Source organism: Sceloporus occidentalis, unplaced genomic scaffold (genome assembly GCF_023333645.1).
Source record: "Sceloporus occidentalis isolate IW3139 unplaced genomic scaffold, rSceOcc1.0.p SCAF_2, whole genome shotgun sequence".
Lineage (NCBI taxonomy): Eukaryota > Metazoa > Chordata > Lepidosauria > Squamata > Phrynosomatidae > Sceloporus > Sceloporus occidentalis.
This window is the reverse complement of record NW_028316982.1, coordinates 163,145,161-163,172,624: the sequence shown is the minus strand read 5'-3', so window position 1 is coordinate 163,172,624 and position 27,464 is coordinate 163,145,161.

Below are 27,464 nucleotides of genomic sequence, written 5' to 3'. Positions count from 1 at the left end.
GGCGGCACTCTTTCAGCACTGCATCGTATGGCCGCAGGGCCAGAGGAGTGCCATGATGGAACATGCCATGTGGAGCAGCACATGGCGTCATGGTGCCCTGGGGGTGGAGTTGGGTGTGCATCATCTGGACGTGATGCTCCGACTCCGCCCCCAAGTCGGCCTTGGCCAATCTGAAGAGGGCCTTAGTCTCCAGTGAAATATAGTGGGTCGGGGGAACCCAATCAACATATTTAGAGTCTGCTAAGATTTACTTTTCTGGGTTTTGGATTTTTGGGAGGGGTGGAAACTAGGCCAAGAATGTTATAAGATGAATGTTTGGAATAAGTGACATCACTTGCAAAAAAAACAAGGAAAAGGAAACATCATTAAGACTGCTGTTCATATTTTTGCTATGTGAATTCTGTTTTAACATCTACTATGTAGCAGTCATTTATTTGACTATCTGTAAAATCTGATTTTTAGTTCAATATACTTCATATCAGAATTGTTTCCAGGTGACAAGAATAGAAATCTGGATCTGTCTTGGAAAAGTGTACATCATTTAAAAACTGGATTCCTTCACTTTGCATGGAAATAGGGCAGGTAAATCGTATCAATAAAATATTTATGATGAGTTACTACCTAAATTTTTATTTGAAAAGGTGCTTTGGAGATAATAATTCATGTTTATATTTTGTGGCTCCTATGACACAACTGTATAGATGCTCCTCTGTGGCAGTTTAGGCGATCACTCTTCTTACCATTAATATCTAATTTAAATTCTGAACAAGAAATTTGAAACTCCAGAGAATCTGAAGTGGCAACAGTATAGAAAAGATGCATATAAAGTAGCTATTAAAAGTGTGTTTTTTAAAAATCTGTGGAAGGAGATTATAACACTGCCAGATGACTATACAAATCTTGGCTAAAAAGAGCAACCTGGGAAGAGACAGAGATAAAATGTATTTCAAGGAGATTCCACACACACACACACACACACACACACACACACACACACACACACTCCTTTTCATTTCAGGTGTGATGTCTCTCTCTCCTGTTCCCAAGATCCCAAAAACTTGAACTGCCTTCCAACTGATCATTGATGTGTTGACTTAAGAAGCAATTTAATCTGAAGAGGAAAATTTGAGTAGGTATGATGTAGCCTCCAGACAGCAAAGAACACTCCCTGTGACTATCTATAAATAAGTATAAGATCCTGAGAAAAGACATTGCCATCATCTTGTTTGAATTGGCTGTATCATTCTTGTCATCACATCTGAACTTCATGTACCAGTATATTCAGTTTTTTTGGAATTTATTCTATTTTTCTATTTTATGTCATATTGTGTGCTATGTGTTTCTTCTGTAACACCTATAATTTGTCATTTTGAGATTATTGATTATTGCACAAATTTATTCTTTGGTATCTTTATAATTTAAAAGTATTTTCCTTGATCCATTTGGAGGCTATAGTGTTCTGAGCATAATATTGCTACCAGTGGCATGGAAATGTACTTCATATTTACCATATAGTAATTCATTCCTAAAATAGATCATCACAGTATATTATTTGTTTGTTTATTTCATTCATTCATATCCTGGCTTTATCTCAAAACTAGGACACAAGGTGGCTTACAAAATTAAAACAAATAAAATATGTTTTATTTGTTTTAATTTTGTAAGCCACCTTGTGTTCAAGTTTTGAGATAAAGCCAGGTTTATTAGTACAAAGGCTTATTGTTAAAAAAGCAATTAAATTATCTATAGAATTAAAACTATTTTAAAACAAATCAATTGAAAAGACAAAAGATTTTTAAAAAATCAATAAGGTCTTTGTACTCAGTTTTTATTCTGATGTGAAATGAACAACAAAAGATCATCTAAAAATAATAATAATTCTAAACTCACATGCACAAATCCATTGATCTTGGAATTTTGCCTGATAGCACATGCTAAAGGTTCCAAGCACAAGTAGAATATTAAAGCACAATGGACATCCCTGCCTGGTGCCCTCTTTCAATGCAAAGAAGGATGAGAAAAAAAACATTACTTATAGCCCCTGTTCTTGGTGCTGAATATAAAATTGCTATCCATTTCAAAAATATTTTAGGAAAACCAAAATTAACCAATAATGTGAAAATAAATGGCCAGTAAATTTGATCAAATTATCAATGTTATCACAAATATGAGGAATGGGAGGTCCTCAATTGTACAAAAGTTTTTCTAGTCTGGTAGCACCATGTCTGCTCAAGTTTTACAAACATATCTTTCAATCTAGTTCCCTTTCTTAATAATTAAATGATGTCTATGGGACTCTACAAACCACCCCAAAGGAGTGGCTCCACACTGCCTCTTTCAGCACCACTCCTTTTTAGAACAGCAAAAAGCCACTCTTGCTACCACCGTGGTGGCTTTTCGCCAATTTTTCAGCACAACGCATCTAAACACTGTGCCAAAGAAGCGGCGTGATGCTGCCCACCATCTGGTTGGGCATGCAGCATGATGCTAGCATCAAGATAGAGTTGAGGCATGCAGTGTGTGGTCAACATGCCCCCACTCCACCCCAATGCTGGCATTTACTGTCGGTCTGTACAGCCAGTAAATTACCCTGATACTTACACCTGAAATTATACTTAGTCTTAGTGCTAACAAATTGGAAAAAATATTGTATCATTGAACATGGGTCAACAGTGTGATGCAGCAGTTAAAAAGGCCAATATGATTCTAGTCTGCATCAACAAAAGTATAGTGCCATTCTATGGAGCATATCCAAAGGAGTGGGTCCAAAGGAGCATGTCCAAAGGAGGGTGACAAAAATGGTGAAAGGTCTGGAAACCATGCCCTATGAGGAGAGACTTAGGGAGCTAGGTATGTTTAACCTGGAGAAGAGATGGTTCAGAGGTGATATGGTAGCCCTGTTTAAGTATTTGAAGGGGTGTCATATTGAGGATGGAACAAACTTGTTTTCTGCTGCTGCAGAGAATAGGGCCTGGAACAATGGATGCAAGGTACAGGAAATGAGATTTCATCTAAACATTAGGAGGGACTTATTGACAGTAAGGGCTGTTCGACAGTGGAACACACTCCCTTGAAGAGTGGTGGAGTCTCCTTCCTCCGAGGTTTTTAAACAGAAGCTGGATGGCCATCTGTCAGGGATGCTTTGCTCGTGAGTTCCTGCATGGCAGGGGGGTTGGACTGGATGACCTTGTGGTCTCTTCCAACTCTATGATTCTATGGTTCTATTGAAATTCCTCAGGCCCAGAAAGCTTCCAGTTTCTCATATCTGCTATAACACTGACAATTTCCTCTAAGTGTAAAGGTTTAGAAAGTCTCTGTATCCTGTTGGTGAATTTCATTATTGAAACTATGAAGATCTGCGTAAAACCTTAAAAACTGTAGATTTATATAATTGGACAATCATCATTGATAGTTGAAATAACATTGCATTGCTGTTGTTTACAGTGATGTACCAGAATCTTGTTGTTTCATTCCCCATTTCCCAATATACTTGCCATGAGCATGTTAAAGCCAGTTCCATTTGTTGCGAGAGAATATTATTCAATTTATATTTAACTTTTTCCAATACTTGATATAATTTTTCTGATAAGCAAATTGAGACACCAGAGGTTTCAGCTTCTTGTTCAATAATTCCTATTTTGTAAAAGTAAGCTATGATTCTACCCCAAATGTAGGCTTTACATGCTTCCCATTCAATAGCACATGAACTCATGAAGTCTACATTCATTTAAAAATATTCCGCCAGTATCTTGACATTTGATCATAAACTGTTCATCATTTAAAAATGAAACATTAAAATATTAGAGACAAAAGGGTTTGGGGGCATTTGAAAAGTGCTGTTCTAGACAAACCGGAGTGTGGTCTGATATTATGAAGGATTCAATTTTGCTTGTGTTTATATTCCTAACCAAAAATGCAGAAATTAAGATAGAATCTAATCTGAAACAAATATAGTGGTCCACAGAGATAAAGATATATTCCCCAACTCCTTGGTGTACAGTTCTCCATGTATCAGTTAAACCATATTCATTCCTATATACCTGTAAGGTAGCTCTCATTATGGATTGTTTAATTGACAGAGGTGTATTTCTTTCTAGCAAAGGATTCATTAAAATCACCATTAACAATCAGATAATTGTACTTTAAGGTAATGACATTACTAAAACAATTATGAAAAAAATTCTGGCATCACTATTAGGCCTATAGCTATTAATCAAAATAATTATTTTTTTCAAAATCTCTACAGTATTCATCTGAATCTATTATAAACTGCTGGATTGAAATGGAAAGATATTTGTGAATTTTGAATGCCACATCTTTACCCTGTCTAGATGCATTTCTAACATAGAACTCACCACCCCAATTTGTCTGAAGGCTATTTACATTCTCTGTCATCAAACAGGTTTCTTGTAGGAATCCAACGTCAGCCTTAAATTCTTTTAATGTATAAAGCACTTATTTTTGCTTATTTACATCTCACAGTCATTTGATATTCCATGAATTTATGTTAAGCATTAAACCACCAGTACTTCATCATATCCATGATGTCTGATATTGCAGAAATTGATTTTAGAAAGTTTGCACAGAATAGCATATATTTCTAAGTTGTGATCTGTAGTTATTAATTCCATAAATCATCACTACACTGTTCATACTGCTTATGGTAATGTTACAAATTCTGAGTAATCTTATATATGTGTTTCATATCAGTTTCATAGATTGAAACTGATACACATCAGACTGAAGTCTAAGGCTGGAATGGGCTGGTAGCTGTTATGGTGAGACTGGCTTAATAAATTATGATATCAACTTGGTTTTGGAAAGGCTTCATCAAACAGCCATTGTAGAACCCTGAGGTTGGGCCTTGGATTGAGTTTTACCTGACTGTAAACCCAATAAAAAAACATTCTGCTGCCTCAGCCAATTGAAATTTCTTCAATTCCCCATTCACAAGGGCGATTATCTGATGGGGGGGAAATAGGGAGTAAAAGGCATACTCCTGGAAAAATTGCACAATCGTGCTGAAGATTTTCAGACACATAGTGCGTATCCAGGACTTAACCTATGAAGATCCAGGATTGCTCCAGCAACAAATCATTCATGGGGAATGGTTTGTTGCTGGAGCATTGCTGGATCTTCAGTAGTATTAGTATTATTTTAGAGATATTTTAATCATGTAATATTGTTGTTTAGATTGAGCGCTGCTTGGCAGGTTTTAATTCTTTTCTTTTCTTTTTTTGACCCTTACTATGTAAAGCGCTGTGCAAACTTTACAGTGCTATAAAAATAAAGCATAATAATAATAATATTCATGGGTTAAGTCCTCGATAAGTGCAATGTAATCCGAAAATCTTCAGCGCGATCGCCTGACTTTGCCGGGAGTATGCCTTTTTTCTCCCTGATTTTCCCGTCTGATAATCTCTAATGACACATAATACAACTGGATACTTAATGTAATACTCCAGATTTAATTGCCTTGCAAGCATTCTTGCTTTAATAAGTTGTTTCCTCAAATCACTTATCTCCTTCATACAGTCAAGATAAAACATCATCTTATCTGATTTCCACTGTAGCTCTCCTGACTGCCTAGCAATTCAAAGCTGAGACTATCTAGTAACCACACAGAGAAACTGAACTACAACTGGAGTAGACCTCAACTGTTGTTTAGCTTTGGAAACTTGATGAGCTCTGTCAATTTCTAGTTGGAAACCAGACAGCAAAGCCAACAATTCACAATGAAATTTATTCAAACATTCAGTTATGAACACCAGCTTCCACATCTCTCAGGCCAATGATCCATAGATTAATATGTTGGGGAAGGGACTCTAGTTGAGAAATCCAAGCAGAAAGAAAGGCTGTGGGAAGCATTCACACTCGTTTCATGAGCTGTAACTCTGTCTTCTAGGAACTCAGTCTTCAATTCAGTGTTCTGTATACAGGTTACTAATGTGCCCATTAAATCTTAAATTTCCTTAATAGGAACAATCAAAGGCTGCATAGATAGCATAACTGGCTTCAGTTCATTAAGTTGTGCAACCATACCTTATAGCATAATAAACATCTGGCCCATGTCCATGTCAGCCACACTCTTCATATTCTTCACAGCAGAAGGCATAGAAGGAATTGATGGAAACATTTTTCCATTCCCTTTTCCCTTTATGAGTGAGCATTATATAATTTTAGCATTGCTGAAATCTGACTGAGCAAAAACTCTGGAGCTGAAACTTAAGTTCTGAGATAAAGAAAAAGGTTTTAAAAAATCCAGTTATGATGTCCATCTTCAGGAGTTTATTGTTTTAAAAATTCCTCCTGTTAAGTTTACACAGCAACATACTCCAACAAAACTTTAAAACTCAAAGCAAGCTGAAAGTAGCTAAGAGTAAAAACAAAATTGAGTTCAGCCCAGATAGTAAATGTCTAATTAAATTCTAAATCAAGTGATAGTCTCAAGGAATTTTGTTATTTGAAAGTTTTTCACTTATGTCCAAACAGTCCTACATTTCAACCTTTTGTCCAGGGGGAATTCCAAAATGTCCTCCATTTTGAATATGATTAAGAAGCATCGATTACTACTTATATCAGTGTTTTTAGCTTTTATTTTTCATGTCCTACAGTTTAAAGTGCTTTGTCCTTCTTTGCAATTATGACATCTGGTCATCCAAAGATTATACAAAGATTATATAAAATGTCTCCTGAGTTTGAACTCTGATAGGGTGAGTACTGAAACTAGTCTCTTGAATGATGAAGGAAGAAAAAAAATAATAAAGTGAGGCACAGAGAAATACTGGAGGGGACACAAGAAAACAAAATAAAAGATAATCCAAATAGCAAATATGTAATTAGGATGCTAATTTCTCAGTTCATTGTTTAAAGAGGAGTGATGATACAGAGTTACAAATCTTGCTGCCATCCCATATATTAGCCGCCTCGATTGCATTTTGTAGAGAAGCGGGATATAAATAAATTTTATTTATTATTTATTAAAATGTGCTGGATGCAACTGTCAAGGTGGTGTTAGCCTCATATGCAGCTCATGGGCTTTTCATAGGCATCTATCTGGGCATCATGGAATAGAAAGCTGGTTTAGATAGACCTTTGGTCCAATCCAACATGGCTCTTCCTTCATATTTTTATCCTCTCTCCACAAATGATGAAACCAAATCTGGATTAGCTAACACTTCAGATCAAAGATTTCATCAAACAGAGGGATGTCTTCTGACAGCCTTTCAAACAAAGGAATGTCTAACATAAGATGCATAACCACCTTAAAGGGGGAATAGATAATATCATGTATCCCACTATCTTTGAAAGAGCATATTAATCCTTTCCCAGTGCTAATCATGGGGAAATATTCCGTTATTGAAGCTCAAAGAAGACACATATCAAAGGATTGTTACTCAGGCTCACTAGACCTTTGGATTAAATGGCTTACCAAGAGGTGACCTTCAAACAATATCAGGAATCAAAAGACACACAGAGTTGCTTGACAGTGCTGTTTTTGTATATTTAAAGAAGACTGCCACATGGCTGCATCATTACTGCATGGGGATGTACTTGAATTTGTCGGTGTTCTCAGTCAGTTGCAGTGGAAGGGGTTTATTTTATACTGATGTCAAACTTTCATGGCCACTGGACACATGGCATGACAAAACAAGGGTATTCCCTTCCCATGGTGTCTGTAGGGGTGGGTTGGTTGGTCAGGCTGACAGGCCACTGAGCATCATCTATGCCAGTAATTTCCAAACTTGGTCGTGCAGGTGTTTTGGACTTCAGCTTCCAGAAGCTCCAGTCAGCTTAGCCAATGGTCAAGAGCTGAAGTCCAAAACACCCGGAGAATCAAAATTTGGGAATCACTGATCTATACCATGCAGCTACATTGCCCACATGAATGTGCCCAGAACCAGAAATGGAGGAGAAGTGAAACTCCTTTTCCACATCTAACTGTTCTCTTCCTATAGTTCCGACAAAGTCACTACAGTTGTGCATACCTCTGTTTGTATGCTACTGTACACCTTACCACAATCATGGATACATAGATCACTGTCAGCACACATAGCAATTTACAGGACAACAAGCATAAAAGCTTGGTTCCTATCCCAAGGACTGTGTGGCTTAAAGTATGATGAGAGATGGAATGTGTGTTATGTCAAGAGGAACCCAAGGATACAAATCATGAATTTTATGTATAGAAAATGTTTCTTAGCAAAACTAGACATGGAAGAGTTGCTTCTCTTTTGAACTTTGGGGCTATTATTGCAAATAAAATAGACAAGAAGTAGGCCTGCTGACACTTAGGATAAGAAGTGCATGCTTTCATTCCAGTCCTAGCTCTTCATTTTTGTACATGACATTTTAAAAAGATGTGATTGTAGTCTTTAGCCTCCCATTGCCAACCAAGAATACCTTGCTGTATTATTTGTATTTTACATCATCCAGTGGGTTATGATTTGTCAAGTTAGTTTTAACTGAAAATCTAATCACAAAGAAATAATGTCTATTCAGCCATTATGTTCTTTTATTGCAATATGGTGACACCTTCTTATTAAATAAAATAACTTAGAATAACTTTGAAGACCTCCAATAGCTTGAAATAACATTGAAGAAATCTGCTTTCAACAGTCAGTACTCAGCAAACACATCCACCAAATAATGGATCAAAAGTAAGATGGATGGTGATGATGATGATGATGATGATGATGATGATGATGATGATTTAAAGTAAAATTTAAAATAAAATTCCATATTGCGGAAGTAGTCAGCAGAAGCCTGCCACAAATCTTTTTCCCATTGGGAGAACTGAAGATGATTGTGTGTAAAGTCAAATCACAGAATTGGCATTGGGAAGGATTATATCAAGAATGAAGAACCTCAGGTTCTGAGGTAGAATTCAGCTCTTCAGAGGCCCATTGCACTTTTCGAGATGGTTGTGTCTTTTCCACCATGATGCTAAGGTCCAGTATTTTCTCAGCATTTGCGTGCAATTATTTCCCATTCTAAAGATTGTTAGAATATCTATCCCAAGGTTTATGTATGGACAGTAAGAGCTCAGGACTGTTGATAACAGAGTGACATGGAGGTCTGTCATTTATAGGGTCACCATGAATTAAAGTTGACTTGATGGCAATTAACAATTTTTCTTAACACCACCAACCTTTGCATCCCTATATTTATTAACTGGTAGTTTGCCTGCTTGGTAACTTCCTATTTGCTTTAGCACTTCTATTCTCTTCCTAATATCACTATAACCTGCAGCCATCTTCTCTTATTCCCTCTCTCTCCTTTATAGGACCATGCATTTCCTTATGAACAAGTATTGCCAGTGAAGATACTTTTATGTTTGATTTGTTATCTTTAATTAGGTCCTGCCCTTTTCCAAAGATTGGGATGCAAGCCAGTTTACAAATTAAAATCATCACAATATATTGAAAAACATAGAAAAAGTCAATATTTAAAATAGAATTAAACTATTAACAACGTTAAAACAATTTACAACATCTATGATGGGAACTCAAGGGAAGAGTGTGGAAGAGTGCCCTGCTCTGTTGTATTGTTTTGCTTGTGCCTCCTTGTCCACACTCTCTCTCTCTCTCACTTCACTGGTGAAGTAAGAGCTGTGTTGCAAGAGGATGGCTGTGGCTGAAAGTTGGAGTTTAGAAGGTAAGAGTGGACAGGTACTATCTTTCAGCTTGATGGAGTTTTGCAATACCTTGTCTTGTTCCACAATCTCTTCAGAATTAAAGTTACAAGAGCCTTATCTCACATTCAACTAGGCAACCCTAGATGGTAGTGGAGAATCAAAATATCTTTCTCCCAACTGTGGTTGGGATCTTCTCTGCAAATGTATATTTTTATTAGCTACCTGTTTATTCCAAAGTATTGGAGGTGGCTTGAGTGGGAAGGATCCACAAGCTTTACCCAGTCCTGCTTCTGGTGGAGATGGAAAAGTAAAAAAAAAAAAAAAAATCCCCTGAATTTTCTATCTCTTGAATTTGTTTTCCAACAAAAAGTGACACAAAACAGCACATTTTTATTATGTCACTTCTTTGTTATTTTATACTTATCTATTGATTGTCATGGTCCCCATGCATCTGAGGAAGTAGTCTGTAAAAGCTTATGCTGTAACTTCTTTCTTTCAATTAGTTTCAAAGGTGCTACACGATCCCTTTGCATACTGATATTCAAGACTAAGGACTCATTCCTACTTACCTTTAAACCAGTTTACAATTCGCCTTCACTCTGTGTTGGTAAATCAGTTTCAAAAGATCCATCGTTCCCACTATGAAAATGGATCTTTTCATTATACTCTTGTAATTGCTTCTTTTTGGCACAATTGTGGTCCCCACTAGTTTGCACCGCTTCAAAATGCATGTCAATCATCTGTGCGTCATCAGTGATATAAGCGGCAGCCCAGGCAGCCCGGTTTGGGAATATATATATATATATATATATGATTCAATTCATTGGTTTTGCAACTACTTGCCTCACTATGAGCTGCCGTTGGATTGCCTGGGTAGTTGTAAGTAGTTGAAAAATCAATGAATTGAATCTTCTATCAATTTTATTTTGTTTTTTAAAAAATCATGCGCCCATAGTTCACACCACAAGCACAAAGGCAGCGCTGAGAGGAAGGGAATGGTGGATCTACCAAAAGCTCTCCTCCAGAATGGTGTGATTCAGATCTGTCATTCCCACTTGTTGAACATGCTTCGGACTCTATTCTTTTCAAAAGAACTGCCAAAAAACTAGTGTCAGGAAAGAGCAGCTTTTTGCGTTTGCCTCGCTTCATCAGGATGGAAACCAATCACAATAGGATCAGAAACGGTTTCAAATGGGAACGACAGTCATATAACCCAATCAACAATTCGCTTTAAATCATGGAATGTGGCCCACCATGGCTATGTCTTTGAATTATATTGGGGGAATGGCATTAAGAGTCATTCTGCTTCTGGTCCTAGAGGAGGTTCATAGCCCATATCATCTGACCTTTTGGAGGAGGATAGAATCGGCAGTAATTAGCCATCAATGTATATGTACTGTAGCAGGTGCACTGCATGTGTATACAAGCACACAATTGTATTACACTATGCCCTTTGTGTATTATTTTTGCATTAATTAAATTTTATAATTTTGTGCCATATCTGAAAAAGTTCTTAAACTGTGCAAGCACAGATGACCTCATGACTCCAAACAGTTGAAAACCCAGAAATCTTCTGTCACTATTTCTTGTATGAAATTAGACACTAGTAGTAACTAGCGCAACTGAAATGTTTGAACAGTTAAACATTACATACAACAACTCCGATGATGAGGGGTGTTTCTTTCTTATTCTCTCTCTCCCCTCCCCTGCCACAGGACCACAGGGAGAGCCAGTTCTTCTCCCACCCCTTGCTTCCCAACATGGGATACACTTGAATGTGAAATATCATGAGTGCTGTTTGTGCTAATACAGTTTTGGTCTTAGAATACTCCAGTGTTATGTTTAATTTGAAAAACTTGTCCTTTAATTTGCATACATCTCGGGTGATCTAAATGGAAATGTGTTATGCTTTCAATTATGGACAAATAGGATTCTAAATGGGAGAGAAAGTTCTAGGTTGGTTTTCTTGCTCTTTCCCAAACTTTCTCCCCACCATTCCACCTATGAAGATGGCATGATAACAAGGGATACATATATACTGTAGAAATAATGCAGTTTGACAAACCAATTGCCATGGTTCCAATCTGGAGTGTGTCCAGAGGAGGGTGGAATGGCGTTGGAATGGATGGTCCATGTGGCCTCTTCCAACTCTCGGATTCTATGATTATCCAATACTACAGAATCCTGGGATATGTAGTTTTGTGAGGCACCAGAACTCATTGGCAGAAAAGGCTAGATAAACTACAAAACTCGGGATTCCATAGGATGGAACTACAGCATTTAAAGTGGTGTCAAATTGCATTAGTGTAAATGCACCCAAGGACACATGTACAAGATTCATAACAATGAATATCCACTCCGCAGCAGTTGGGCTAAGCCATTAAGACTTTAGGAGCAGAGGTAAGAAACCAAGAAAAGGTGGAACTGCTCCCTTGGCCCTTCTCTGACATTTAAAGCCTCAGTACAAGGGCATGTTCTTTTCTTTCCATTTTCTATTTTCTCCAGTTAATCAGGTGACTTGAAAAGAAGCTAGATAAGGGTATTGTTTGCAGTGACAACATCCTGATGATACTGTCAGAGGAGATCACAGGAAAACATCCCTTTTTTGAACCAAGAGAGTCATTAGGGAGAGTATTCATCACTTGAGTGCATCTAGGTTAATTACTGTAGAAAACCGAGAATTACCAGCTATGATCTGTTTGGTTTTTCCCCCCCGTATCAATGACTAAACAGCTTTTTAAAAATTGTTACCATAAGGATTTTAAAAGACCCTCTCTCCCCAAATTTGTACTTCAATGATGCTGTAATTTTAGAAAAATGCTTTGCCAGCTTATACTGGGTAGGCATAGTCCATGAAAATGTAATGAAGAATGTACACTAGAAGTTGTACAGTAAAATTAACTGATCAGTTCATTTTTTGAACTTACACATATGGAAATCAATATATAACTTGTTCAGGATGATAATATGAAGACCTGTAGCCAATGCAGGACCAAGGAATTCCAGTAACAAAGACAACAGCAACATTATCACCATCATCATCACCACCATCATCATCATTCCAGCAGCCTTTTAAACTTAGGACAGCTTCCATTTATAAAACAGCTTCATTTAGTATATGACCTCTGAACTTCAAAATCACGTTCTTATTCAGTTCACGTTTGCCACATAAGGCACCCCATAGAAATTAAAATAGACAAATGCCATGGCCTGGCAGCAGGACTATAGAAGTGTATATTGCTTGTTAGGATCGCATTTCATTAAAGTTACACCTAGTAATGAGACAGCCTCATATAGCAAGGCAGCATTGAGCAAGTGCTGGAGTACCAGTTTGAAACCTTCAAGAGGCTAAGATTGCATCTGCCCTGCAGAAATAATGTACTTTGAAAACATTTTAACTGCCATTTCTCATTACTATGGAATTCTGGGATTTGTAGGGGGTTTTGGCATCAGAGCTCTCTAACAGAAAAGGCTAAATATCTCACAAAACTTCAAACCCCAAAATTCCATAGCATTGATCCATGACAGTTAAAGCAGTGTCAAACTGCATTATTTCTGCAGGGCAGATGCAGCCTACATAAATGGTTTTCATACTAATCAAATCCATCGGTTTAGAATCACTCTCATTAAGTCCTTGTTTCAATACTGTTGCCTAGTACTTAAAACCCTATTGGCTCTCTCTGTGATTGGTACAAATATTGGTTTAGGGCTGTTGTAATCATACCATGATCCCGTCTGATCATTTCCAAAATGCAAGAGGGTGGGGTCAGTGGACCCAGGAGCTATCAATCTAAAAGTTTCATATGGATCAAAGAACACAAGGAGGCAGTGGTCAACTGTGAGACAATATACAATTGCTTCACGCAGTAGACTCTGAACTTGGAAAGATTACCTGTTGGACTATAGTTCCCCTCAAAGCCCAGCCAGCATGGTCACTGGCATGATCCAGTAAACTGCAGACTAAACAGTAACTTCTCTGAGCTCTACCTAGACTTCTTTTATAATAGGCTGAATTACAGTGAAGCATAGGAACTCCCAAACCTCCTACAGGAAAGGTAGATGCAGGGAAGAGATCTGAATGAAGTACAACAGATGGAAATTCTGAAAGGAGGGCAGTTCTTCTTAAAGACATATTTTCACTTTTTAGGAATAGTAGGTAATCAGAGTCCAATATACTTGCATCCACAAGCAAATGTTAAAGGATGAAGTTACAAGATAGGGTATCATGTTTCCAATTGGGAACCCCAGGAACAGACAGGGGATACAAAGAACAGTATTTTAAAATTATAATAGTTTAATATCATTTTACTTGGCAATTTTGTAAGTTTTTAATTGTACAGTACTGTGTCTTTTAAACTGTAAGCCACTTTGGGTCCCAATCTTGAGAGAAAAGCAGGATAAAAATAAACATAATAATAATAATAATAATAATAATAATAATAATACGACAAGATCCTAACAGCCTCCTCAGTGGCACTGCCACTAACAAGAAGGGGATCAAAGAGAGTTTAAGTTACTAATTGATAATCTAAACTTTTTTTTATTAAAAAGATGAAAATGAACCATTCAATGTATGTTAAATGGCCATTTACATTTAAGATAAACCTCAGTGTTAAAAGTTTTACCAGAATAAACTGAAAAATTATTGTTGGGTGCCTTCAAATTGTTTCTGACTTACGGCAACTAGTACAGGGTTCACTTGGCAAGGTTTGTTCAGAGGGGCTGAGACAGTGTGACTTGTTCAAGGTCACCCAGTTGGTTTCCATGCCTGAGGGGGATTCAAATCCTGGTCTGCAGAGTAGAAATCCAACATTCAAACCACAACACCACACTGACTCCATCCACAATTTCAAAATCCCTCCCCTCTACTCCCTTTTTTGAGCTTGAGAGAGAAGGAAACAGATGCCTGAATGGGAGGACATTTCTCATTGATCCTCCTACATAAAATACTTCTAATACTTTCCATTTTCTCTTTCCCTGTGATCTCCTTATGCCCTTAAATTCTTTAGCTCTTTGGACATAAGCATTGTAATTCCCCAACCATGAGGTTCTAACAAAAAGTATCTTCATGAAAAGCCATGCTTTTGGATGAACCAACCAGCTTGGAAATGTAAATTCTCCTAGTTCTTTAGCACTGTATCTCATTTAATTAATTAACAGTGTAATTAATAACTTATTTCTGGAATTAAGTTAATGCTGCAATTCTAATTTAAATCAATTGCTTTAGTTACATTAAAAATTACTTAATCAAGTTGGCCCTTTGCATTAGAATTTTTAATTGAGTTTAACTAGTTGCTTTCTATCTCTGCTAATGCATCACCAAAACAGAAGGAGGGGGGAAGATAATGGATTTCTATAAAATCTATCAATGATATTTTTATTTATTTCTTATTTAAAAATTTAAAAATAAGAAATAATTATTAAAAACTATAATGTAAATGTAAATCTCAATTAGCATTCCATGGCAGAGAAGACTTTGAGCAGGTGGCATTTGTGCCTGCCTATTCTGCTGTTGAACAGCTCTTCCATACTGAAGAACTAAAGTAGTTTGATACCACTTGAACTGTCATGGCCCCAACCTGAAGAGACCTGGGATTTGTAGCTGGGTGAATTATTTAGTCTTGTCTGTCAGAGAGATCTGGTGCATCACCAAACTACAAATCCAAGGACTATGTATGACAGAGACATGGCAGTTAAAGTGGTACAAAACTGCTTTATTTCTGATGTGTGGATACACACTAGGTACTAACTGTTCATAAGCATCTTTATCTCTCATTCTCTCCCTTGTTGTGATTTTTCATCTTTTAACTGAACTTGAATTGGACCACCCTCACCAAGTGAACACTTTTTAAACATAGATCTCTCCTATGAATAGGACACTTGGCCACCCTCTAAATAAGCTTCCCCCGTCCATGTACATTTCCTGAAGAAGAATTGGCTCTTTCCTCTGCTGTACTCTGCAGAAACACAGGCTGCCCCTTTCACTGTTTCCTGCAATCTCTCTTTCTCTTCTTGCTGGATACCGAGCTGAGCAGAAGGTGCCCTGCCTGAAAGCCAGAAATCCCAATGTGCTCTCTTCAAAGCAACTTAGCCTTAGCCAGTCGGAAGGACTTGCAGCACAACAGCAACACCTTTTCCACCATGGCAAAATGAAGAATGCCAGCACAGCTGGGGAAACTGAAGAGCTGGAAGTGGTTGGAGAGTCACCTTTCCCCAATGCTAACACTTGTACAGAAAGAAGAGCATGGGAGGAGAGTGTGCTATCTCACATACTTTCTCTGTCCAAGAATGGTTAAAAAAGGACAAGATTTTAAAACATACATGGGATGTGCAGCTGCAGAGGCAGTGGGGGCCATTTTTTCCATCCCAGCATCCCCTATGGAGGCTGCATTACCACTCCCAATGTGTGGTGAATGAATGAATATAAGTGAGTGCAGGAAGATCAGGGTCTTGCCAAAAGACTCTCAACAAGATCAGCTAATTGGAAAGTTGGAACACATCTCTTTATTTCAGGGATGAGTAATGTGCTGCCTTGCAGACACCTTTCCATCTAGTTTAACCTATGGCCTGGTGGACACTTTGGAAGCAACACAGCTAAAAAATAGTAGGGGACAATACTTAGGGGATAATAAGGGGGAAATCCTGCTACTTTGAAGTTATTTTGTCCAACTACTAACATTGTTAATGTTTGGTGTAAAAAGTATTACAGCGGGCCCTTCATATACACTAGGGTTTGGTTCCAGGACCCCCAATGAATACCAAAACCTGTGGATGTTTAAGTCTCATTAAATATAACTGAGCCTAAATAAAATGGCTAAAATCAAGGTTTAGTTTTGGGAAATTATATACTGTATATCTTTTAATATTTCCACGCCATGGATGTTTGAATCCATGGATAAAAAATCCACTGATACAGAAAGCTGACTGTATTTACTCATTGTTTCAAGACATTAAGCAGGGCATCTGGGAATAATTCATACAATTTCTTATATTTTAAGAGATGTCAATGACCAGCTAAAATATATTGTTTACTCCCTAATCTCAAGTAATGAGCCACAAATTACAAAAATAATATTAATAGTTTTTGGAATAAAGTATCCAAGATCTGCAATGGTAAGGGATGATGGCAGCTGTAGTATAACACCATCTAGAGGGATACACATTTCCCATCCCTGATCTAGATGAATTCATATATATTGGTCTTGTGTGTGTGTGCTTTCAAGTCAGTTGTTTTCTTATGGTAGCCCCATGAATTCCATAGTGTTTTCTTAGGCCAGGAATACTCAGATGTCATTTTGCCAGTTCTTTCCTCTGAAATATAGCCTATAGCACTGTTAATAATTCTGCTCCAGCATATGTATTTACTCATCACAGACTGAAGATCAGAAAAAAGTTTAAATAAATAATGCAGAGGTTCAGACTTGAAAAGATGTGGCCTTATCAGTACAGATCCCAAGTCATAGTGTTATGTGACACAGTGCAAACTTATTTAAAGGAATAAAGAATGATGAAGCACAATTCACAGTACTGGATGTTTACACCCAAAATTTGGAGCACTTTTTTCCTAATTGCCAAAATATCAGGAGGACACTGATGCATTTTAACTCCACCACTATGTGATGGCATATAAAGAATGCCTTTATATAATTTCTAGCTCTTCAGGAATTGCGCAGAGTCACTCCATATCCTCTTTTTCTCTCTGGGCATATGTGTGTGTGTGTGTTTATGAAACATATTCGTAGCTACTGTATTTGCTATCATTGTGTCCAACAATTGTTTTTCTCATGAAATTGCTAAACTTGTTTTTTCAATGCCAAACATTACATTGCAAGCTGTGTTTCTGTGTGTATTACCTTGAATAGCACAGAAATATTGGTCAGGCCCTACAACAAGGGATTCGTACTATGAAATATTTGTGAAAAATGATGCTGGTGTTCCCCCATCCCAAAATAAATTTTCCTTCCTACAATCTTTATTCAAAAATTCTTCTCATCATTCCACCCTCTTCTCCCCCCCCCTCTCCAGCTTATACTTTCTACACACCAAAAGGTCAACTTCAGTCACCTTTATGCAGAGCTGATAGCTAGTACCCACCAAGGCTTCTGGATTTGGAAAGCCATATAGTTTTTGTGAAGCACAAATGAAGAGACAGAGGCAGATTGAGAGTGATATTTAATCAATTCAGCTATCAAGAATCTGTAGAGACTCTATGCTGTGGCAGACGTCTATTGTTTAAGTCGCCATAGTCCAAAGATCTCATACAAAAGGTGCAATTGGCTACAATGGTCACCAGTCAGCAACAGCAGTCCCACCAGTAAGCACATAATTAGGTACAGAATGTGTTAATTTAGCTTTAAAATTAAAGGGGACATAGAAAAGGAAAGTATGGAGGTATTCTCATAATTGGTTGTCTGGTCACTAATCTCCTAGATGTAACGTTAATATACTGAAAATGAGTGCTGATTTCCTGAGACTGTGTATCAATGATACACTGTTCTAGGTATCATTATCTATGTGTTAAGATTAGCACATTTTAATGGATAAGTTATTTATGTATTAGGTGAAAAACAATCAGAGACTGAGAAAAAGAGTGGGGGTGGTGGTGGTGGTAGGTTTAATGCTGAACATAAAGGAAAAAAGACCACAGAAGAATTACATAAATTCAATCTAGACATCTGATAATCCTGATGAGGAATCTGCACCAAGGACAAAAGGCCACCATCAGAACAGAATTTGGAGAAATGGAGTAGTTTCCAATAGGCAAAGGGGCCAGGCAAGGCTGCATCCTATTCCCTACTTGTTTAATTTATATGCTGAAGACATCATAAAAAAAGCAGAATTAGAATCAGAAAAAGGAGGAGTTAAGATAGGAGGAAGCAACATTAACAACCTAAGATACGTGGACTACACCATAATATTAGCAGAAATTAAAACAGTTAATAAGGAAGGTCAAAGATGAAAATGCAAAGGCAGGTCTGATGCTGAACATAAAGAAAACAAAAATAATGACCACAGAAGAAATACATAAATTCAATCTAGACAATGAGGAAATTGAAATAGCTAAAGAATTCCCATATCTAGGATCAAACATTGACCAGAATTGTGACTGCAGTCAAGAAATAAGAAGACTGGGAATGGGAAGGGCAGCTATGAAAGAACTAGAAAAGATCTTGAAGAGTAAAGACATACAACTGAGCACCAAAGTTAGAATTCTCCAGGCCATTGTGTTCCCAATTACAATGTGTGGATGTGAGAGCTGGACAGTTAAGGAAGCAGATAGAAAGAAAATCAACTCATTCAAAATGTGATGGTGGAGAAGAGTGCTTAGGATACTGTGGACACCCCAAAAGACAAACAAATGGGTCCTTGAACAGATAAGACCAGAGCTCTCCTTAGAAGTCAAGATGGCCATGTTGAGGCTATCATACTTTGGCCACATAATGAGGAGGCATGCACCACTAGAAAATACCCAATAATGCTAGGAAAGGCAGAGGGTAAAAGAAGGAGGTGAAGACTGTAGACCAGATGGGTGGACTCACTCAGGGCGGTTGTGGGCATGGGCTTGCAGGGCTTGAGTAGAATAGTGGAGGATAGGGACACTTGGAGCTGTCTCTTTTACAAAATGCAGTCGCCCCGATCGCGGGGCAGACTGCTTTGCCGCTGCAGCGCGGCAAAAACTACAAGCCCCAGAGTGCTCTGGGGCTTGCCTCGGCTCCTGATTGGCCGGTGGGGCCGGAAGGGGCGGCCCTTCCGGCCCGGGGACGCTCTGGGAGCCGGGCTTGTTGGTGCGGGGCTTCCGGTCCTCCAAGGCTGCCCATTGGTGGGCCCGGCCTTGGGGGCGGGGCCCCGCAAAGGACGCAGAGGGGAGGGGCCGAGCAGTATATATTGCTGCTCGGAGGCCTCTCCTCCTCAGTCGGCGCTTGGCTCCGAGGAGAGCGGAGCCAAGCTTGGAAGGGAGCTAGCCTCGAGCTTCTCCCTTCCATTGGGGGCCGACTGGGCCAAGGTTGGTGGGGTGGGGTGGTTCGGGGAGGCTCCCTCCCCGGATCCCCATTCCACCGGGCGCATTCTGCCTTGGTCCGCGGCCTCCATTTTGCCGGCTTTTCCGCGGCCCGGCGGCCATTGGGTAAGTCCTCCCCACCCCCTGGGGTGCAGTTCGGGGGTTGGAGGCTCCATTAAGGGGCGGCTACAGGCACCAGGCCTGTAGCTTGGGCCTCAGTTTTGGTGGGAGCCGCCATTTTAGCCTCTGTTTTTGGCGGGAGCGCCATTTTGTTTTTCCTTTTTGGCGGGAGCGCCATTTTTGATGTGGATTTTGGCGGGAATCGCCATTTTTGTTTATTCAGGGGCTTCATTTTGTATTTTCTCCCCTTTTTAACCCTTTGGGTTAATGTTGCAGTGCTTTGACACTGTTATTTAGTGCTAGTTTGTTGGGCCAATTGCTGTGTGGGGTTTTCCCACACTTTGATCAATTTCTGCTTGCTAGTGCCTTTGACTGTCTACTGCCTTATCAGCAGTTGCTTGTTTTACATCTGATTTGAGATGTCTCCCAAAAGGTCAAAGAGGATAGAGTCCCGCAGGGCTCGGTTGGTTATAAATCCTCATGTTGTGCCGAGTCGGTCTCAGGCCTCCAGACAGGGGTCTCCTATTATTCCATCTGCGCATGCTGGCTTGCAGAGTGTGAGCATTCCTCCTGTGGCAGACTTTGCACAGCCAGCTGTTCCTGCTGGGATGAACTCGGCCGCTATTGCCAACCTATCTAGATCCATCACTGAATTCATTCAGCATGCTGTGGAGGCTGGTCAGATGCCCTACACTTCTACGCCTGCAGTTCCGGTGAGTCAGCCAAGACATCAGGATGCCAGCGTGTCTGTACAGCCATCCACTTCTTCAGCTATTCAAGGCTCTCAGTCGTACGGCGCTGCTTCACGTCGTCAGGAAGTTCAGCTTTCCAGCTCATCCAGCTCTTCTAGTTCCAGCTCTTCATCGTCGTCATCGGATGAGGACGACCTTTCCGGAGTTTCAGCGACACAACGGCGCCGGGAGAGGAAGAGAAAGCACAAGGCTAAGAGGAAACGACGGAGAGTGCGGAAGGCTGGTTCTGTACAATCAGCTTCTACAGGTGGTTTTCAACCTGATGTGCCAGTGGGGAGGGATGGCTTTTGGGTCGACCATGCCATGGTCCCGGGTTTGCCGCGGTGGGCCATTAAGAAGCGAGCTTGGCGACCCGGGGTGCAAGGAGTTTGGGTTGATCCTCTTGCAGCTCAATTCCCAGTTTGCTCTCCTGGAGAGCGCCCTCCTGGAGCTCATCTGTCTAAGAAGATACGTAACAACATTCTTAGAGGTTGCTACGTAGATGTTTTTACCTTACTGCAACCTAAAGGAAAGGAGGCGGTTGCTGTCACTTCAACCAAAAAGAGCAGACATGAGCCCAGGGTGGCTGCAGCTGAGCCTACTTTTTCTAATTGGTTGGAGGGCTTCACCATCTTTGCGGCTGTAGTCTCCATGGCGTTCCCTGAGCGTGCTTGGCATTTGCTTAGCCATCTTTTGAACGTCCAGCGTGCCAGGGTTTACGCTGGAGATGCAGCCGCTATTGCCTATGATGCCGCTTTTCGACAACATGCCTCACAGAACTCTCGTGAACGTTGGGACCTTCTTCATCACGAGATTTGGCTCTTGGAAGTGGGCACGTCTGCGAGGTTCAAGGGCTCTCAAAAAGGGCCCGCTAAGAAGGACTCTAAATTTCTGTCTTGTTGGGATTATAATTCTAGTCGTTGTACCCGTGTTCAATGTAAATATGAGCATTGTTGTTCTAATTGTAGAGGGTCCCATCCAAAAATTTCCTGTTCCCGTCCTGCTCAAGCATCCCAGCCCTTTCGGGGGGGGCGCTCTGCTTCTTCAACCACCGGAAAAGGCGATGGGGCCGGGGGGCCAAGTGCCGGTCAAGCAGGGAGCCAAAAATAATTCGGTTGTCACCACTCCAGAATTTTCGTTAGCCTTTTCTCCGGTAAATCCCAAGGCTCTTATTCCACTGTTGGAAGCTTATCCTGATAAACAAGCTGCCTCCTATTTGGCCAATGGTTTTGTATTTGGGTTCAGGATTCCCGTTTCTGGTCATTTGTCACATCAGTTTCCCAAGAACTTGTTATCTGCCAGATCTATGCCTGATGTACTCCGTTTAAAGATTAAGAAGGAGATCCAGGCTGGGCGGGTTGCTGGCCCATTCCCTTCACCTCCTTTTGTTAATTTTCATATCTCCCCTTTGGGTGTTGTACCCAAAAAAGCTCCTGGGGAATTCAGGATAATTCATCACCTTTCTCACCCTCCAGGGTCTTCTGTCAATGATGCCATCCCCGATGAGCTTTGCTCAGTAAAATACGCTTCATTTGATCACGCAGTTCGCTTGGTCAGGTCCTGCGGCACAGGTGCTCTTATGGCCAAGTGTGACATTCAGTCAGCTTTTAGACTCCTTCCGGTTCATCCGGACGATTTTCATTTCCTTGGTTTCCAATTTGAAGGTCAATTTTACTTTGACAAGGCTATGCCTATGGGCTGCTCCATCAGCTGCTCAGCATTTGAGACCTTTAGCACCTTTTTGGAGTGGGAGTTAAAGCGTAGGGCTTCTTCATCTTTGGTTACTCATTATCTGGATGATTTTATGTTTGTTGGCCCTGCTAATTCTAACATGTGTCTGGATTTATTAACTGCCTTTTCTTCCCTAGCTGCGGAAATTGGGGTTCCGCTTGCGGCTGACAAGACAGAGGGTCCAGCTAAGGCCATGTCCTTTCTAGGGATTCAGTTAGATTCGGTCAATGGTTTTTCTTCCTTACCTCATTCAAAAATTGTTGTGCTATGTGAACTTTTGGAGCATGCTCTCCAGGCTCCCAAGCTTACGCTTAAGCAGGTTCAGTCCCTGCTGGGACATCTTAATTTTGCATGCAAGGTGGTGACTCCTGGCAGAGCTTTTTGCGCTAGATTAGCCAGATCTTTAGCAGGTCCTCGGCTGCCGCACCATCACATTAGGATCACAAAAGGTGTTAAGGATGACCTTCGCATTTGGCTCCAATTTCTCAAGGGTTTCAACGGTATTGCCATTTGGCAGAGAACCTGGCACATTAATGATTCTTTGCAGGTTCATTCAGATGCAGCTGGGAGCATCGGTTTTGGTTTATTTTTCAATGGCCACTGGTGTGCCGAGCGCTGGCCTGTGGCCTGGCAAGGGTCAGACATTCTCAGGGATCTGACATTCTTGGAATTTTTTCCCATTGTTGTGGCCATTCACATTTGGTGCTCGCAATTTTCAAATAAGAGAGTCCTTTTCTGGTGCGACAACCAAGCTGTGGTGTCAATTATCAACAAGCAGTCAGCAAAATCCCCGAGGGTAGTGAGTTTGTTAAGGAAGTTTGTATTGTGTTGTTTGATTAACAATATTTCCTTCCTAGCTAAACATGTTCCTGGTTTAGATAACGGCATTGCTGATGCAATTTCTCGTTTTCAGTTTCAGCGATTTCGACAATTAGCCCCGGAGGCAGACCTTCAACCTACCCAATGTCCTGCTTCAATGTGGGAGGTTGGCTGTCTGAAATAATGGACGGGATTTTGGGATCCATTGCTCCTTCCACTTTAAAGACTTACAAAAATGCCATAAGAAAGCTGGCAGATTATTTTAATGACTCTAGAACTCGGCATGTTTGGCCTTTGCCCACCGAGGTGGTTTTGCGTTTTTTAGTTTGGCTACGCCACAATAATGTGGCTCCTAAGACAATGTCCATCCATTTGGCTGGTATTTCTTTTTTCTCTAAGGCTGGGGGATTTGCTGATCCATGTGCCTCCTTTCTGGTTAAAAGGGCGGTTGAAGGTTGGAAACGTGCTTATGCTTGTAATAAGGACACAAGACGACCAATATGTTTACAATTGCTCTGTAAAATTTGTGCTACTCTTCCTGTCATTTGTTCTTCAATATACGAAGTTCAGCTGTTTTGTGCTGCTTTCGCAGTGGCATTTTTTGGCGCCTTTCGTTTAGGCGAATTAGTTGCTGGGTCCAAGAGCGATTTGTCTGACAGGGCACTGCGTGCTTCTGACTTAACTTTTATAAAGCACGGTGTCTCTTTAACTTTGCGTCGCTCCAAGTGCGACCAGTTAGGGGTTGGTCAGAATGTGGTGCTACGTCGCTTTCGTGGCTCCCCTGTTTGCCCAGTTAAAGCTCTTCGACTCTTCTGGGATGTTAGGCCTTCGTTGGCCGATTTTCTTTTCATACATGTGGATGGTTCTCCCCTTACAAGATACCAGTTTGTTTCTGTGCTCAGAATGGTCATTTCAAGTTTGGGACTCCCTGCCAGGGAGTTCGGTGGACATTCTTTTCGTATTGGTGCGGCCACTGCGGCCTCTGGGGCTGGCATGCTTGCCAGAGATATCAAGCAAGTGGGACGCTGGAGATCCAAGGCCTTTGCTGGCTATGTTCGCCCACATTTGGATCAATGTGGCGGACATTAAATCGCTCTTGGCAGGGTTGGCGGCAGGCCTCCGTGTAGGCCTTTTGTGGCGGCAGCATAGGCCAGGATCTGAACGTTGGTGGTACCAGGGCTATGGAGTTCTGGTTTGGGAGTCACAAGGTACCCGGGGGCGATGAGCGAAGGCGTCTGGCCATTGCGGGGGCCAGAACGCAGGTGCGCCTCCCGGTGACTAGGGGCTTTGTGAATTGGGGAACGCAAGGCATGGTTTGCGCTCAAGCGGTGTTCCTTAGCCCCTAGGTCATCCCAAGCACCGGGTAGGGACCCGGCTTTGGATAATCAAACAACAGGGTGGTTGTTTGATTGCACAGATCCTGACCTTATGCTTTGTGCCAACCCTACCAATGGTTTAATAAAGTTGTGGCCTTTCTCCCATATCGGTGTTATGTGGTTATTTTGACAAGCACATACAAGGCAAAATGCAGTCGCCCCGATCGCGGGGCAGACTGCTTTGCCGCTGCAGCGCGGCAAAAACTACAAGCCCCAGAGTGCTCTGGGGCTTGCCTCGGCTCCTGATTGGCCGGTGGGGCCGGAAGGGGCGGCCCTTCCGGCCCGGGGACGCTCTGGGAGCCGGGCTTGTTGGTGCGGGGCTTCCGGTCCTCCAAGGCTGCCCATTGGTGGGCCCGGCCTTGGGGGCGGGGCCCCGCAAAGGACGCAGAGGGGAGGGGCCGAGCAGTATATATTGCTGCTCGGAGGCCTCTCCTCCTCAGTCGGCGCTTGGCTCCGAGGAGAGCGGAGCCAAGCTTGGAAGGGAGCTAGCCTCGAGCTTCTCCCGCCCGCCCACCGCTGTTTCAGGTGGTTTTTTGTCACAACTGTTCGGCAGCATAGGCCAGGATCTGAACGTTGGTGGTACCAGGGCTATGGAGTTCTGGTTTGGGAGTCACAAGGTACCCGGGGGCGATGAGCGAAGGCGTCTGGCCATTGCGGGGGCCAGAACGCAGGTGCGCCTCCCGGTGACTAGGGGCTTTGTGAATTGGGGAACGCAAGGCATGGTTTGCGCTCAAGCGGTGTTCCTTAGCCCCTAGGTCATCCCAAGCACCGGGTAGGGACCCGGCTTTGGATAATCAAACAACAGGGTGGTTGTTTGATTGCACAGATCCTGACCTTATGCTTTGTGCCAACCCTACCAATGGTTTAATAAAGTTGTGGCCTTTCTCCCATATCGGTGTTATGTGGTTATTTTGACAAGCACATACAAGGCAAGATCACCATGAGTCAGAATCTACTTCTAGGACAGCTAACAACAACTCAGAATGGACCCAGACATTAGAGACAACACCAACATACATTTGCTAATGTGAAATAAGGTTCCATCCAAAAAGACATGTAAATGGATATTAGCCCCACCTCTGTATAAAATCCTATTTAATAACTAATGCAAGTCTCTTTCAGCCAATGTGACTGAACTAAGGCAAGCATGGTTCCCATTGATGTGACAAGATGAAGATCCCAACATATTTGGCAAAGGAAATGAACAGTTGATACCAGTGGTGACCTATGGTCTGACTTTGGGGCACTCATTCCAGAGAGATAGACTGAGTGAGACCCCTGTCTCCACTGTGTGGCCATCAGAACATGATTCAAATGTTACCTCAGTTTCCCCAAATCACTACTGTTTGGTCAGGGCTTTCTGCACATTTAGCATGTCTGAGAAGGAAATGTGATAGGTAGCCACATAAAGTGGCATCACTAGGGTTGGTGTCACCCAGTATGGTAACTCATGGTGTCACACACACCCCTTGGCCTGTTCTCATACCATACCATACAGAATCTAATGTTATTCATGTACTAATGTTACTCATAAATTGTAATTGCTGTATATCACTGAATATCACTGTATATGACTGAATATCACAGTGACATAAACAACTAGCAAAATTAAAATTTTACCTTTAAATTATACACAGCCTAAATGTATTTACATGTACATTGTTTCATGTGGTTAAAGTGAAAATTTGGTAAGTTGTGATGTTTATAAAGACTTTTCTTTATAAAGAATATTTAGATATAATTTTAATTTTTTTAATTTTTAATTTTAAAATTAAAATTTTATTAAAAAAAACAAATTTGGGGCCTCTCCTTTCTCTTCCTAATGAGCCTCACCCCACTCATACCATCTCTTCAGTGTTTTAAAGGCACTCAGGTGATCTCCTCAGCCCATTTCTGCCCAAAAGCAAATGTTTGGGGAATAGTAGTGTCACCCCCTTTAGGGTGTCACTGGTGCGGTCTACACACCCGACAACCCCCTAGTGATGCCCCTGGCCACATATTCAAATAAAGTTGCCACAAGAAAGTTGTTTCTACTGTTGGGCAGTTACTTTAGAAAAACATGTTAGCCAATCAGTTAGGAACTCATTGTGATCAACCAGCTGCAGGCTTTATCGTGTTTCTTAGGTTACATGTAGGCACAGGAAATTCAATAACAGGTTGGTAGCTTAGTTCCAAAATGACACACAAAATACTGGAGAAACATGAGAAAGGGTCTGAAAATCCCGAGAAATGTTACAAACATTTCTCTGGCTTTAAAAGTTAACACATTAGATTATGTAGATTATTGTAGACTACCTTTTGAAGGTCAAAGCTTGCTTTGTCGAATGTACAAAAGGCTATGCCACAATAAATTTCTTCAGCTTTAAGATGTCACTGCAGTATCTGACTAATACAGCTACCCATCTGGAATCTATCAGTAAGGTACCTCATATCTCCAAGATCTTGCTAATCATGCTGCAGCACAGTTTCTAAATGTTATAGATGACTTTTAATGGCAATTTCATCATTCTAAATAGTCTGCTGGCAAATCTGTTCATTCATCAGCAAATACATAAATAAAAACAGTGCAGTTTGAAAAACTATTCAGACTTGCTGCTTGCTGTTCCGCTTATCTCATGCAGCAAAGATGTGCCAACACCTTATCAGATAAGCAATCTCAAGGGGAGAAAGAACAATTCCATATCAGAAGAAACAGTAATATAAAGGTTAATACAAATATTTATTACAAAAATACTTATGAAACACAAAATACTGAAGCAACAGGAGGAGTCTAATGATTAAATTAACTGATTCAGGGGTGATACCCTGTGTGTGCATTGTGTAATAAACTCTGCCATTAAATCCCAATGTGTTGTCATAACATCTAGTGACTGTTCATAATGGCTCTGCCTTCACTGTTTGTTTGCCTCCATCTGGATAGTGCTAACTGATAATAAGTTAACTATACTCACTCATGCTAGCTTTAAATGAACCAATGTGAGCAACACATAACATGTCTGCTTATTGAAGATGGGAGGGGTGCATCATTCAGGGGGAAAAATTCTTGTTACCCT